Source organism: Pleurodeles waltl, chromosome 1_2 (genome assembly GCF_031143425.1).
Source record: "Pleurodeles waltl isolate 20211129_DDA chromosome 1_2, aPleWal1.hap1.20221129, whole genome shotgun sequence".
Taxonomy (NCBI): domain Eukaryota; kingdom Metazoa; phylum Chordata; class Amphibia; order Caudata; family Salamandridae; genus Pleurodeles; species Pleurodeles waltl.
Window position 1 is genome coordinate 799,712,590 of NC_090437.1, and position 16,057 is coordinate 799,728,646.

A 16,057-nucleotide genomic window follows, 5' to 3' on the forward strand; every position below is an offset into this window, starting at 1 on the left:
GCAGGATCTCGAATGGCGTCTCCATCCAGAGGTGGCGCAAGGTCTCTTTCAGCAGCAGAGAGAGCCTTGGTTAGATCTGTTTCTCCACAGATAGTAGTAATGTCAGCAGTTTTGCGCATTGAAGTTTCCAAGTCAGCAATTGCTCAGAGACTCTTTTCATCTCAAAGGGAACTTGGGCCTCCTGTATGACTTTTCACCCATGCAACTTCTTCCAAGAGTTCTCAATCAGATCAAGAACTACCGGGCCAAAGTAACCCTTGTGGCACTGGACTGGGTACAGAAAGTCTGGTATCCTGAGCTGTTGAGCATGTCAATCCATCCTCCGATCAGCCCACCCCTTTGGGAGGGTCTTCTGTCGCAGAAGCAGGAGAGGCTTCTGCATCCAAACCTGTCCATTCTCCGCCTTCTTGCGTGGTGATTGAGCAGCAACAGTTGACAGCTTTTGACCTTCTCCCCCAAAGTCTGTAACATGATCTTGGCAGCCAGGTGTCCTTCCTTCCAAATGGCATGTGCCTGTCAAAATAAATTTGTGGCATGGTGCACAGACAAGTCTGTTGACCCCTTTCTGCCCCTCTCTATGAGGTCTTGTTGTTTATATGTTCTCTGGCCCAGCAGGGCTCTGCTATGGGAACTCTCAAGAGTTATTTGTTTTTTCTGCTTTTTTTTAAGGTTGCCTGTTCAAACGTTTTTACACGTTTCCTCCATCCTAATTCTTTATACCTCAATGGGATTTGAATTTGGTTTTGGCATTTCTGATGTGTGCTCCTTTCAAGCCTCTCCACAGTTGTCCTCTCAGGCTTCTCACTTTCAAAACATCCTTCTTTGGCCAATACATCTGCCCACAGAGTGAGTGAGCTACAGGCATTGTCACCTAAGCTGCCCTATCTTTGCATCTACCCCGACAAAGTAGTGCTTCACACTAGGGCTTCCTTTCTACCGAATGTGATTACGCCCTTTCATGTAGGCCAATCCATCATCTTGTCTACTTTTTATGCACTCCCATATCCTTCTAAGGAAAAGGAGGGACTCCACCGCCTGGTCCCAGAAAGAGCATTGGTGTTCTGTCTTGATCGTACAAAAGAGTTTCGGGTTGATGATCAACTCTTTGTCGGTTATGTAGGTGCGAAGAATGATAAAGCAGTGCAGAAGGGCACCATCTCCAGATGGGCGGTACTCTGCATTAAGATCTGCTATGCACTGGCCAAAAAGCAACCCCCTGAAATTTTGTGTGCTCAGTCTACACGAGCTACAGCTGCGACTACTACATTAGTACATGGAGTTCCAGTCCTTGACATATGTCAGGCGGCCACATGGGCTTCTCTGCACAAGTTTACCGAACACTGCTGGTTTGTAGGGACAGGTGCTTTGCGGTCCTGCAGGACTTTCAAGTGTGGTCTTGGTTCACAGACCCACCTCAGGGATGGTATTGTTTGGGTATCTTTTTAAAGGTAAGGAATCTCAGCTAGAAGTCTCTATCAGATGAACAAGTTACTTACCTTCAGTACCACCTTAACTAGTAGAGACATATTCTAGGTACAGATTCCTTATCGACACATCCATCCACCCCGCTTTGCAAACTAATTTCTATGAACAGGGACTGCCCCTTAAGGGCCTTAGTTTTAATGCACTAGTAGTCGGTGTTCTTCATGGCTCTGCGCTTCTGGCTTGGAAAGTTGTGAAAAGAAACTGACGTCAGTGGAACGGGTGGCGCCTATATAGGACCTGCAACATCATACGTGGTGCGGACGACGACGGACTCGGAGTCGATCAATGCCATCTAATGGTCCGATGCCTGGGGGAAATTCAAAGGTAAGGAATCTGCAACTTGAATATGTCTCTACCATTTAAGGTGTTACTGAAGGTAAGTAACTTGGTTAGTAGGTGCCTCTTTTTGCCACTTGAGGACATTTCTGGCCTAACTTCTTTGTTCCATTTTGGGCTGATTTAGTACACCATGCACGTTTGATATTTTCCTTGCACTTCCTTAATTGCATTTGGAATTTTTTGGACCCTGTCGGGACTTTGGAGTTGATAAGCCATAATGATGTTTTTTTGTAGCATGACATTTCACGCTTGTAGGAAGCTGGCCTGGCGTGTGGTGAGTACTTATGGTATTATCACCATATACCAGATTCAGGTATCCCCTATTATTTAGGTGTAGCCAGTGTCTAGGAAGCCAGGCTGTCTAGAGGTAGCTGTGGATGAACAGCGAAGGCTTACCTAGGAGACATGCAAAGCTCATGCAGTACCACTTATAGTAACATAGCACTTAGGACACAGAACCACACAGTGTTACAAAAATAAGGTATTTTATTTTAGTGACACAAATACTAAATTACTAGATAGGCAATACCTCCAGTAGGAGGTAAGTAAACACACTATTATCTGTATAGTAGCAATCCGAAATGGGCATAAAAATCAATAGGAAACAAGGAAAAGCAAAAGGCAGTACTAAAGGCCAGGGTGGGGGGGTGGGTGGGGCAAACCATATACTAAGAAAGTGGAATACAAGGTCGGGTCCCCATCCGAGAAAGTGGAATCAGTAGAGGGGAGCTGGAGGAACTAGAAAACCCCCAAGGTAAGTATCAGAGTGCTCCCCCCCCCCAGCTACCAAGAGGATAGAGGTAAGCTACTGGTTCTCCCAAAACCAACCAAGTTGACTTCCGAAAAGGATATTGCAAGACCCAGACAAGACTGCTAGGAACCAAAGGTGGATCCTGGAAGAGGAAGACCTGGAAAAGAAGGGGACGAAGTCCCTTTAATGTTGGAGTGTCCGGTCCTAGCAGGAGCCACTACTCACCCGTCTGTGGATGCAGGAGTTGGTCGACGGTGAGACAAAGATGGTCAGCAATGCAGTACTGGAGCAGATGAAGAGTTCCTGGGTGATGCAGTCGACGTCCCACGCCAGATGAAGAGTTGCAGTCAGTCTGTGGTGTGGAAAAACCACCAACAAGCCTTGGCAAAGGCAAATGTCATGGTTGGTGCAAAAGTGGAGCTGCCAGGGACCAGCAAGGTCCAAGGGAGACGCAACCCACTGGAGGAGTCCCAGGTGACCCTCAGCAGTGCAGAGAGTTCAAAGAAGAAGAGGCAGCCCACACAGAATACCAACAAGCAAGGAGCCCAGGAGTTCCAGAGAGCCCCACGCAGCACACCTGAAGAGAGGTCCTACGTCACAGGAGAAGCACGCAGAGGGCTGTGCGATGCAGGGTAGAGTGCTGTGGACTGGGGCTAAACAGAGCCTAAAGATCCTGTGGAAGAGATGCCAACAAGTCTTGGTAGCTGCAAGAGAAGCGGTGCACGGGGGTACTGTCCTGCGTGGGAAGGCAAGTGCCTACCTTCACCAAAGTTAGAAAGCTGGAATAGAGGACCAAGGGGACCACTCCAGACCACCACCCATGATGCAGGATCCCCAAAGCTCGGGATGAGAAAACATGCACGCAGCCAGTCATCGTTGCAATTGGTGCCTGTGGACGCACGAAAGTGACTCCTTCACTCCATGTGAGATTCCTTCTAACTTCTTGTGCAGACTGAAAACTTGCCTCTCTCGGAGGATGACAACCAGTGAAATGTTGCAGTTACTGGAAGGAGCTGGAGAAACAATGGTGCAGAACAGAGACGTCGCTGTAGCTGCAGATTGTACGTTCCTTTGGAGTCCAGTTGTGGTTCCAATGGCCAGAAGTCCAAGTAAACGTTGCAGAGGATTCCTGCTGGAGACTTGCACGTCGAATCTGAGGACCCACCCAAGAGGGAGACCCTAAATAGCCATGGAAGGAGGATTGGTCACTAGCCAGGTGACCACCTATCAGGAGGGGGCTGTGACGTCATTTGCCTGACCTGGCCCCTCAGATGCTCCCAGAGATCAAGGGGCCATCTGGAGGAGCTCTGGGCACCACCCATGGCGTGGTGATGGACAGGGGTGTGGTTACTCCCCTTTCCATTGACCAGTTTCGTGCCAGACCAGGGACTGGAGGTCCCTTGACCGGGGCAGACTGGTTTATGCAAGGAGGGTACCAAATGTGCCCTTCAAAGCATACCGGTGGATTGGGGAGCCTCCCCTGCCCAAGCTACGTAACACCTATTTCCAAAGGAAGAGGGTGTTTACCCCCTCATCTACCAGAGGAGATGCTTTCTTCTGCGTTCCTGAGCTCGAGCTGGTCAAGCAGCAGAAGGGCAGAAGGGCAGAACCCCATCTATAAGGGTGGCAGCAGCGTGGGCTGCCTGGAAAACCCCAAAAAGCTTGTAGGAGCAATGCTGGGGGTCCTCTAGAGAGCCCCCAGAAAACATGGAATCATACAGCCAATACTGGCAACAGTATTGGGGTATGATTCCGACATGTCTGATACCAAACATGCCCAGATTCGATACCAAACATGCCCAGATTTGGAGTTACCATTATGTAGCTGGATATAGGAAGTGACCTATGTCCTTTACACATGTTAAATGGCGTCCCCACACTCACTACGTCCAGGATAATGGAGCTGGAGTTAGTGCGAGCACCTCTGCTCATGCAGGGGTGCCCTCGCACACAGGTACCTACACCCTGCCCTCTGGGCTAGGAGGGCCTACCACAGGGGTGACTTATAGTGACCTGGTCCAGTGACCTGAAGTGAAAGAGTGCTTGCACCTTTTCATGCAGGCTGCAATGGCTGGCCTGCAAACACTTTTTACATGGGCTCCCATGGGTGGCATAATAAATGCTGCACCCCATGGGGAACCCCTGGTGCCCCAATCCCCTGGGTACCACATACTAAGGACTTATAAGGGGGCATCAGTAAGCCAAATGTGGGGCGTTTGTGGTCCACGTAACCAAGTTTAAAGGGAGAGAGCACAGTCATTGGGGTCCTGGTAAGTAGGATCCCAGTGCGCACAGTCAAAACATACTGACAAGAGGCAAACAGTGGGAATAACCATTCCAAAAAGAGGGTACGCTCACCAACTGCAGTAATAGGCCATAATGCATCACTATTTTTTCTATATTGTTGTAGTTTATGGAATCATAGGCATCCCATACCCCTCTCCAATTTGATGTGGGGGTAAGAGGCTTACTTATGATTAATTGCATGTTCAGTCCTACCCAAAACTAGAATTCTGTCTTAATCCCTATAAGGTTTCTAGACCAAATCTCTACTTTGTCCTTCCTTTGTCTTGTAGATTTGAAATTATATCATTCTGCACACCTTTGTTATGCCTTAGTCCACTGATGGTATTCTTTAATTGTGTGTTCCTTGATTACAACCCCCAAATGATTCTTATCTTTCTCTTTATGGCATTGGTTTCACAAAGATGGAGGTTGCGTCCTATTTTGTCCTGATTGAGCCCCCTTTTTAAATAATTGATCTGGAATTGAAACATTGACAGAATTGTTATTGTTGAATTCCTTTTTATACACTGTGCACTTATCCGCATGTGGAATATTCCAATCACCCCCTTTGATCAAATGCATCTGTAGCAGCCAACAGACTGTTACCCGATCTGAGTTATCTTTGTTAATTATATGTTGCCCAGGTTGCAACTGGTGTGCACCACACCATCACATTTTCTTTTTGGAGCATTATTGGAATTATTTGACAATGTGATATAATTACTATTAGTTGATTATTTCTTGGACTCTATGCCTATTATTATCCAGAAGTGATTATTTGGAGTGTACCAGTTAAAATACTGCAGTTTGTAAAAGTTTTTGTTCTAACTATTGCATAAGAACCATTGTTTACATGCTATTCAAATCCATGTACAAAATTCAATACATGCATGCCTGATAGAGAGTAGTTGTTTGAGAAGTTCTGGTGTTCACATTATGTTAGTATTGCTGGACTATTACATTACTGTCAAAATACACATTTATTGTGGAAGTGGGTTTCCACTGACCTGGCATGTCACCATTGTCTATTGTTTCATAGTTGTGTCACGGAAGTTAACCTCTTTTTTGGCTATTTGGGGTAGTTCGCGCTTAGGCGTTCATAACTTTTTGTCCACATAAGCTATCCATGCCAAATTTACGTCCTTTTTTTCCAACATCCTAGGGATTCTAAAGGTACCCAGAGTTTCTGGGTTCCCCTGGAGGAGACCAAGAAATTAGCCAAAATACACCTAAAATGTAGTTTTTTTTGTTGTTTTTTTTTAAATGGGGAAAAAAGGGCTGCCGAAGAAGGCTTGTGGTTTCTTTCCTGAAAATGGCACCAACAAAGGGTTTGCGGTGCTAAAATCACCATCTTCCCACCTTTCAGGAACAGGCAGAGTTGAATCAGAAAAACACATTTTTCAACACAATTTTGGCATTTTACTGGGACATACTTCATTTTTACTATTTTTGGTGCTTTCAGCCTCCTTCCAGTTAGTGACAGGAATGGGTGTGAAACCAATACTGGATCCCGGAAAGCTAAGCATTTCTGAAAAGTAGACAAAATTCTGAATTCAGCAAGGGGTCATTTGTGTAGATCCTACAAGGTTTTCCTACAGAAAAAAACAGCCATTTTCTCCACGTTTTACTCTGTAACTTTTTCCTGCAATGTCAGATTTTTTAAAGTAATATACCGTTACGTGTGCTGGACTCTTCCGGTTGTGGGGCTATATAGGGCTTGTAGGTTCATCAAGATCCCTAGGTCCCCAGAGCCAATAAATGTGCTGCACCTTGCAATGGGTTTTCATTCTATTCCGGGTATACAGCAATTCATTTGCTGAAATATAAAGAGTGAAACATAGGTATCAAGAAAACCTTTGTATTTCCAAAATGGCCACAAGATAAGGTGTTGAGAAGCAGTGGGTATTTGCACATCTCTGAATTCCGGGGTTCCCATACTAGCATGTGCATTACAGGCCATTTCTCAAATAGATGTCTTTTTAGGGTCGAGCCTACGTTGCATGCGCATGCGTTTCGCAGGGAGACTCTTTTGTATTTATAAAAGGGCTTGGAGCCCTGTAAACTTCACATCAGTGTTTTTTATTGGTTGGTGGTCTTCCCTAATAAAATCTGATTGCATTCCATTAGTCGAAGGTACGCATATGGCATGCCTTTTCCGGTGGCTAGCCCTCCTCCAGCGCAGCGACCAAGTACAGAAAACTTGCGAGGCTCGCTGTTTTCCATCGGGCTCGTGGACTTTTTTTTCTCTAATTTACGAGCCTGATCTCGCTTGGCAGAAGTCGAGCGCTTTACGTACTTGATTTCACTTTAATGCACTTTTGCCCGATAGGTGAAAAGTCGGGTTAGGAGTTTACGACGCGATCAGCTCTAACATGAGCAAACGCGAGACCCGATGCATTGTAAATGCTTGTTTACACACTGTCTTACATTTGGAAGGAAAAAATTTAGAGATAGACAAGGGGCAATCTGTGTTCCCCCAAGTCTCCTGATAAAAATGGTACCTCACTTGCGTGGGTAGGCCTAATGCTTGCAACAGGAAAGGCAATATGGACATATTACATTTTTACACTGAAATCTGACGTGTTTTTTGCAAAGTGCCTAGCTGTAGATTTTGGCCTCTAGCTCAGCCGGCACCTAGGGAAATCTACCAAACCTGCGCATTTTTGAAAACTAGACACCTAGGGCAATCCAGGATGGGCTGACTTGTGGGGCTCTCACCAGGTTCTGTTACCCAGAATCCTTTGCAAACCTCACAATGTGGCCAAAAAACACTTTTTCTTCGCATTACGGTGACAGAAAGTTCTGGAATCTGAGAGGAGCCACAAATGTCCTTCCACTCAACGTTTCCCCAAGTCTCCTGATAAAAATGGTACCTCACTTGTGCGGGTAGGCCTAGCGCCTGCAACAGGAAATGCCCCAAAACACAACGTGAACACCTCACATTTTCCCAAAGAAAACAGAGCTGTTTTTTGCAAAGTGCCTAGCTGTGGATTTTGGCCTCTAGCTCAGCCGGCACCTAGGGAAACCTACCAAACCTGCGCATTTTTGAATACTAGACACCTAGGGAAATCCAGGATGGGCTGACTTGTGGGGCTCTCACCATGTTCTGTTACCCAGAATCCTCTGCAAACCTCAAAATGTGGCCAAAGAAACACTTTTTCCTCACATTTCGGTGACAGAAAGTTCTGGAATCTGAGAGGAGCCATAAATTTCCTTCCACCCAGAGTTCCCCCAAGTCTCCTGATACAAATGGTACCTCACTTGCGTGGGTAGGCCTAGTGCCCGCGTTAGGAATAGATCACACAACGGTCAATGTTGGTCCTTACATGATGCAACTGTTGACCCTGGAGTGATCCATTCCTGACGCAGGCGCTAGGTATAGGCACTCAAGTGGGGTAGTGTTTTTATCAGGAGAGGAATCACTGGGTGGTAGGAATTTTGTGGATTCCAGCATATTCCTGTAGTTTGTGTGACAGAAATGCAAGAAAAATGTAGTTTTTATTCATCATTTCAGCTTTGCAGGGTTTTCTGGGTAAGAAAACTTTGGGGAATCCGCACAAGTCACACCTCTGTGGACTCCCCCCAATGTCTAGTTTACAGAAATGTTTGGGTTTAGTGTGTTTCCCTATATGGCCGCCGAACCCAGGACTAAAAACACAGGTGCCTGTCTTACAAAACCAGTTTGTTTTGTGATAGATAATTCTGATGTCTCCACAATACGATTTGGGCAGTGGAATTTGGGGCTGAACTAAATTGGGGAGCTCCCAAGAAAGCTCTCTCTCTCTCTGTGCTTGCCGCCACATTTACCGGCTCCCTGGGTTGGGCTAACCCACTATTGCCCCTTTGCACAGACTGTGCTTGCGAAGGGACTGCAGGACTGTCCCCATCACCTCCCTCATAATTTACTGGAAGAGGAGTTATCCAATGGGACTTCTCCGACTGAAGAATCACTCCCAGAGTCTGCGCCATTGTCCTATCCCTCAGATACTGTCTCAGTATCTGCTGCCTCAGTCTCTGATCCTATGTCAGAGCTGTACTCTATAACCCGAGTGACGGCGTCAGCAGCAGTCATCCATCAAGATGCCATCTCTGCTATTAGCTAACCTGTTGCTCTAAAACACTAGCCTACGTAGACAGTCACAAAATTGCTGGTGTGTGTGTGTGATACGTGCAACAGTAGGGGCCACCTTACCTGCGATTCGTCCCTCAATCAGCACGTTCTTTCAAAACACTCAAAAAACACCTTGTCACATACCATTCGTCACAGTCTTTAGCACCTCCTGCGCCCAGTCCAACAATCATTATTAGTGCTCCCACTCCCATGTCCTCCTCCTCGAATTCCCTCATTCCCTTCCAGCAAAAGTGCCGTTCATCTCTCCATAACTGCCACCCATCCCGCGCACACATTTAATTTGTATTATAGCGTAGGAAATGGCACACTTTACTAATGCACTCAGCTATTTACATAAAATACAGATTTGCTCTATGCAGTAGGCATATAAACCTTCGGTGCTTCTCTATGGCACTAAAACTGCCACTAGAGAAAAGTCTGATCCTTTTGTAGCAGAAACATAATCACAAGCCTTACTTGACTTGTTTTTTATTGCTGCCTAAAAGCTACAGTTGAAATGCATCAGATGAAGTATGTGCATTGCTTTGAAGACGCAAGCTGCAACTACAAGACAACTGGTGGCAAATTATATATATATATATATATATATATATATATATATATATATATATATATATATATATATATATATATATATATATATATATATATATATAATGTTCGATGGCATGTGTAGCTGCAGATACACATGCTGTGCATATCCCGCCATTTAGTGTTGGGCTCGGAGTGTTACAAGTTGTTTTTCTTCGAAGAAGTCTTTTCGAGTAACAAGATCGAGGGACTTCTCCCATTTCGGCTCCATTGCGCATGGGCGTCGACTCCATCTTAGATTGTTTTCTTTCCGCCATCGGGTTCGGACGTGTTCCTCTTCGCTCCGTGTTTCAGTTCGGAAAGTTAGTTAGATATCGGAAAATTTGACAGTATTGTTTGCGTTCGATATCGGGTTTGTTAACGCAGATCGACACCGAATTTTGAAGAGCTCCGGTGGCCCTTCAGGGTTTCGATTCCCCGGCGGGGCCTGGTCGGCCCGACCCCGTGCGTCTACAAGACTAATGGAATGGACCCTATTCCGCTTCTGCCCTGAATGCCACAACAAGTATCCTTACACAGACCAACATTTAGGGGGTGATTCTAACCCTGGCGGTCGGTGATAAAGCGGCGGCCAAACCGCCAACAGGCCGGCGGTCCAAAAAATGGAATTCTGACCCTGGCGGGAACCGCCAACACAGCCCGCCACATTAACACTCCGACCGCCACCGCGGTACAGACAAACAGCGCGGCGGTCACCGCCAACAGGCAGACGGCAGACAATGTACCGCCCACAGTATCACAACTCACCAATCCGCCACCTTTTCCGGGGCGGGAGCCCCGCCGATAAAAACACGGCGGAAACAGACTACGGACGGGAAAACGCTCACCAAAACACACTCCACGAGTACGGAGGACAGCATGGAACCCGAATTAAACATCCTACCTGCACTCGTCTACCTGCTCATCTACCACGAGTACGAACTCCGACGCAGACGACAACGGTGAGTACTGCACCTACGACACACGGGAGGGGGGAGGAGGAAAGATTACGGGCACACACATATGCGACCCCCACCCCCCAAACTATGTACACACCAATGCAGAGCAACAATGCACAGTGACACCACCCAAACCCCCCTGAAAAATGCAAAGACATAATTAAATTGTGAACCAAATTTTTATATAAAAAATAGACTCTGAGACGTATCGGCAACTATGCAAAACATCCATAACAAAATAATACTATACACACTGCCATGGCGAACCGAGGCAATTAGTCCGCTACATCCAAGTCAAATGGAACAGTCCGTGGGCTACAGTGTAGCGACACAAGGGCAAAGCCCACACAGGAGACCTGAGTCCTTTGGAGAGAACACTGCAGGGGCATCTGATGAAAATACTACAGGCACCTCAGGGGGAAGGGAAGGGGGGGGCACCACAGCCACATGAGTCCACGACGCAAGATCCACGAAGGGGCCACCATGCCCACTGTGCCATCCTGGAGAGTGCAAAGCCACAGTCTCTCAAGTCTCTACAGTGGGTGGGTTGCCCACTGTACCATCCTGGGGAGTGCAAAGCCACAGTCTCTCAAGTCTCTGCAGTGGGTGGCTTGCCCACTGTACCATCCTGGGGAGTGCAAAGCCACAGTCTCTCAAGTCTCTACAGTGGGTGGCTTGCCCACTGTACCATCCTGGGGAGTGCAAAGCCACAGTCTCTCAAGTCTCTACAGTGGGTGGGTTGCCCACTCTGCCATCCTGGGGAGTGCAAAGCCACAGTCTCTCAAGTCTCTACAGTGGGTGGGTTGCCCCCTCTGCCATCCTGGGGAGTGCAAAGCCACAGTCTCAAGTGGATAACAGTCTCCACTGGTCAAGGAGGAGGCATGGTGGGCACAGTGAACCATAAACAGTGCTTGAGATGAAGGGGCCCAGCGGAGCGGTGCCTGAGATGAAGGGGCCCAGCGGAGCGGTGCCTGAGATGAAGGGGCCCAGCGGAGCGGTGCCTGAGATGAAGGGGCCCAGCGGAGCGGTGCTTGAGATGAAGGGGCCCAGCGGAGCGGTGCTGGAGCCGGCGGGGCCCAGCGGAGCGGTGCTTGAGATGAAGGGGCCCAGCGGAGCGGTGCTTGAGAAGAAGGGGCCCAGCGGAGCGGAGCGGTGCTTGAGATGAAGGGGCCCAGCGGAGCAGTGCTTGAGACGGCGGGGCCCAGCGGAGTGGTGCTTGAGACGGCGAGGCCCAGCGTAGCGGTGCTTGAGACGGCGGGGCCCAGCGTAGCGGTGCTTGAGAAGAAGGGGCCCAGCGGAGCGGTGCTTGAGATGAAGGGGCCCAGCGGAGCGGTGCTTGAGATGAAGGGGCCCAGCGGAGCGGTGCTTGAGACGTCGGGCCCAGCGGAGCGGTGCTTGAGACGTCTGGGCCCAGCGGAGCGGTGCTTGAGACGTCGGGGCCCAGCGAAGCGGTGCTTGAGACGGCGGGGCCCAGCGAAGCGGTGCTTGAGACGGCGGGGCCCAGCGGAGCGGTGCTTGAGATGAAGGGGCCCAGCGGAGCGGTGCTTGAGATGAAGGGGCCCAGCGGAGCGGTGCTTGAGACGGCGGGGCCCAGCGGAGCGGTGCTTGAGACGGCGGGGCCCAGCGGAGCGGTGCTTGAGACAGCGGGGCCCAGCGGAGCGGTGCTTGAGACGGCGGGGCCCAGCGGAGCGGTGCTTGAGACGGCGGGGCCCAGCGGAGCGGTGCTTGAGAAGAAGGGGCCCAGCGGAGCGGTGCTTGAGAAGAAGGGGCCCAGCGGAGCGGTGCTTGAGATGAAGGGGCCCAGCGGAGCGGTGCTGGAGCCGGCGGGGCCCAGCGGAGCGGTGCTGGAGCCGGCGGGGCCCAGCGGAGCGGTGCTGGAGCCGGCGGGGCCCAGCGGAGCGGTGCTGGAGCCGGCGGGGCCCAGCGGAGCGGTGCTTGAGAAGAAGGGGCCCAGCGGAGCGGTGCTTGACAGGAAGGGCCCAGCGGAGCGGTGCTCTTCTGCACGGCGGGCCCTGTTCAGCGGTGCTCTTCTGCACGGCGGGCCCTGTTCAGCGGTGCTCTTCTGCACGGCGGGCCCTGTTCAGCGGTGCTCTTCTGCACGGCGGGCCCTGTTCAGCGGTGCTCTTCTGCACGGCGGGCCCTGTCCAGCGGTGCTCTTCTGCACGGCGGGCCCTGTTCAGCGGTGCCTATCTTCACGGCGGGCCCTGTTCAGCGGTGCTCTTCTGCACGGCGGGCCCTGTCCAGCGGTGCTCTTCTGCACGGCGGGCCCTGTTCAGCGGTGCCTATCTTCACGGCGGGCCCTGTTCAGCGGTGCCTATCTTCACGGCGGGCCCTGTTCAGCGGTGCTCTTCTGCACGGCGGGCCCTGTTCAGCGGTGCTCTTCTGCACGGCGGGCCCTGTTCAGCGGTGCTCTTCTGCACAGGGGGCCCTGTTCAACGGTGCTCTTCTGCACGGCGGGCCCTGTTCAGCGGTGCTCTTCTGCACGGCGGGCCCTGTTCAGCGGTGCTCTTCTGCACGGCGGGCCCTGTCCAGCGGTGCTCTTCTGCACGGCGGGCCCTGTTCAGCGGTGCCTATCTTCACGGCGGGCCCTGTTCAGCGGTGCTCTTCTGCACGGCGGGCCCTGTTCAGCGGTGCTCTTCTGCACGGCGGGCCCTGTTCAGCGGTGCCTATCTTCACGGCGGGCCCTGTTCAGCGGTGCCTATCTTCACGGCGGGCCCTGTTCAGCGGTGCCTATCTTCACGGCGGGCCCTGTCCAGCGGTGCTCTTCTGCACAGCGGGCCCTGTCCAGCGGTGCTCTTCTGCACGGCGGGCCCTGTTCAGCGGTGCACATCCAGTAGGTTCAAGGGAGCCAGACCTGGCCTGGACTCCGTGCTCAGACGCCCTCCGGCCGTGATGTTCCTGGGACCTTCGGTGACGGAGTCCTGGGCCCTTTGGTGTCCTCCTTTACAGCTGGGATGTGGCATGTGGGGCCCACCTGCTCCGCGCTCCTGCTGGCTGACGTCTCTGCCCTTACGCTCCTTAGATGGGGCTCTCGGGCCCTTGCCTCCCCTAGACGTTGTGGCTGGTGAAGTGGGCGAACTCTGCTCCTTGGGGGCAGCCGTGTCAGTCTTCGCACGGCGGCCCTTGTGTTTCCTGGTCCTCTTGCCGGGGGGGGGGGGGCTGGATGTGTCCTTGCTGCTGATGGAGGTGTCACTGCTGGCAAAGGGTGGGCTCCAGAACCCATGCACAACAGTGACACCCGAAGTTGGGCTGGTGGTGGCTGTGGTGCTCTTGGGACTCTTTGCAGATGGAGGGGGTAGGTCATCGGAGGGGAAGAGGTCAAGATTAGCCAGGAAAAGTTTTTTAGGGCCAAGGTAAAAGGTAGGAGAAGTGGAGATGGAAGTGGAGGAAGAGGATGTGGTTGTAGGAGAGTCAGGTGTGCTGTCATTGGGTGAAGGTGCAGGTGCTGTAGGCTGTTGTGAGGTGGATGTCTGTTGGGTGGGTGTCTGCCTGCGTTTGTGTGTCTTGGAAGGGGTGGTGACAGACACAGTGGGAGAGGACACAGGGGACGTGTAAATGGCAGTGGGGGTGGTGACTGCACGCGTGCGGACTGTACAGGAGGGTGTGGTGGTGATGGAAGCACTGGCTGATGTTGGTGTGCATGCAGGTGTGAGTGGAGACGTCACAGGGAGGGAGGAGGGAGACGAGGAGGAGGGGGACACAGGGGTGGTAGTGACTGTTGGGATGTCTGCATCTGTGTGTTGCTTGGGTGAGTGTTTGTGGGATCTGTGGTGCTTGTGTCTGGATGAGCTGCCCTTGGGTGTTGAGGTGTGTGCAGGCTGGTCAGATGGTGTGGATGGGATAGGCTGAGGAACAGGAGACAGAGACAGGGTGGAGGCAGTCAGAAGAGGGAGGCTGGAAACAGGGACAATGGCTGCCGTCAGTGCTGAGGCCAGAGCATTGAACGATCGTTGATGGGCAGCCTGACCCGAATGAATGCCCTCCAGGTAGGCATTGCTCCGATGCACCTCCCTTTCTACCCCCTGGATGGCATTCAAAAGGGTAGTCTGCCCAACAGTGAGTGTCCTGAGGAGATCAATGACCTCCTCACTGAGGGCAGCAGGGGTAACAGGGGCAGGGGCTGAGGTGCCTGGGGCGAAGGAGACGCCCGCCTTCCTGGGTGAGCGGGCACGGAGCGTAGGCTGAGGGGCTGCTGGGAGGGCGGGGCTGGTGCGCTGGGTGGCGGCTGTACCTGTAGAGGCGGGGGGCCCGGATGTTGCCGCCACCGCTAGGGACCTCCCATCCGAGGACGTGTCGCTGCTCTCACCAGCGGTCCCCGTCGTGGTGCTCCTCCGGCTCACTTGGCCCTCGGTGTCTGTTCCTGTGCCCACCGGGGCCTTGTGGCTTGCAGCTCCCTCGTGCTCCGATGCCAAATCTCCTCCGCCTGATGATGCTAATGCACACATGCACAAGAAGATGAAGAAGAAGGGTGGGGGGAGAAAGAGAAGACCTGGTTGAGTGCATGCAATGTCAACACCGTTGGTGGAGAGGAGAGACACAGGAGCCGCATGCACTAAGCCGCGCATTCGGGGCACACTACTCAGTACTTCTGACTCGGACAACAGGTCAGGAGACGACAAGCGCGCACATGTGTGAGGCTGGACCATCAATAGCTGGACTTGTCACCCTACGGAGGTGGGGGCTGGGAGCACAGGGCCATGCCTAAGGGAGAGGACTACACTACAGAAAGCGCCCTGGCCTAATGTCACCCACAACCCTCCTCCCCCACCCAGACGCCTCCACTGCGCAGAAAGATAGCTGAATGTGCTGATACTCACCCCCTTGTGTCTGCTGTGATGCTCTCAAGCGCCCATCCAACTCCGGGTAGGCCACCGCCAGGATCCGGGACATCAGGGGGGTCAGGGTACGACTGGCACCCCTCCTAGGTTGGGAGGCCATCCCCAGCAGTGACTCGGCGGTCTTCCTGGTTCCGCGGCGGATGTCCTCCCACCTCTTGCGGCAGTGGGTGCCCCATCTGACGTGGACCCCCAGGGCCCGGACTTCCTTGTCGATGGCACGCCAAATCCCGACTTTCTGATGGGCGCTGACCTATGTGACATGTACAGGGTGGGAAGGAAACAATCATCAACTTTCCGCATGTTAGATGTGATTGGCCCCCCCTCCCCAACCTTGCAATATAGCACATGCTCTCATCTGTCGTGCGTTGCACTCCTCATTCGCCCCCCACTCCACCAACTTACATCCACCCCACTCCACACAGGCATCGCCCATTCCATGTGCACCTGGTGTACTCACCTGTTGGTCTGGAGGACCGTAGAGTAACGCATACTGGGGGAGGACCCCATCCACGAGCTTCTCCAACTCTTCAGACGTGAAGGCAGGGGCCCTTTTCCCAGTCGCAGCAGCCATTGTCACTTCCAGACCGAGTTCACAGCAGCACTTGCAGTATAGGTCCTCTCCTGTGGATGATCAGGTCTCGAGTGATTAAGCAGATAGAAAATGGCGGTCACGCCCGCGGCGGTGCGTACCGCGACC

General features: G+C 51.9%; 1 protein-coding gene across 8 annotated transcripts in view; it reads left to right on the forward strand.

Moving 5' to 3' along the window:
* CLCN3 (chloride voltage-gated channel 3) overlaps positions 1-16,057 on the forward strand; it is a 517,267-nt gene that overhangs the window by 259,729 nt on the left and 241,481 nt on the right. The window lies entirely within an intron of this gene.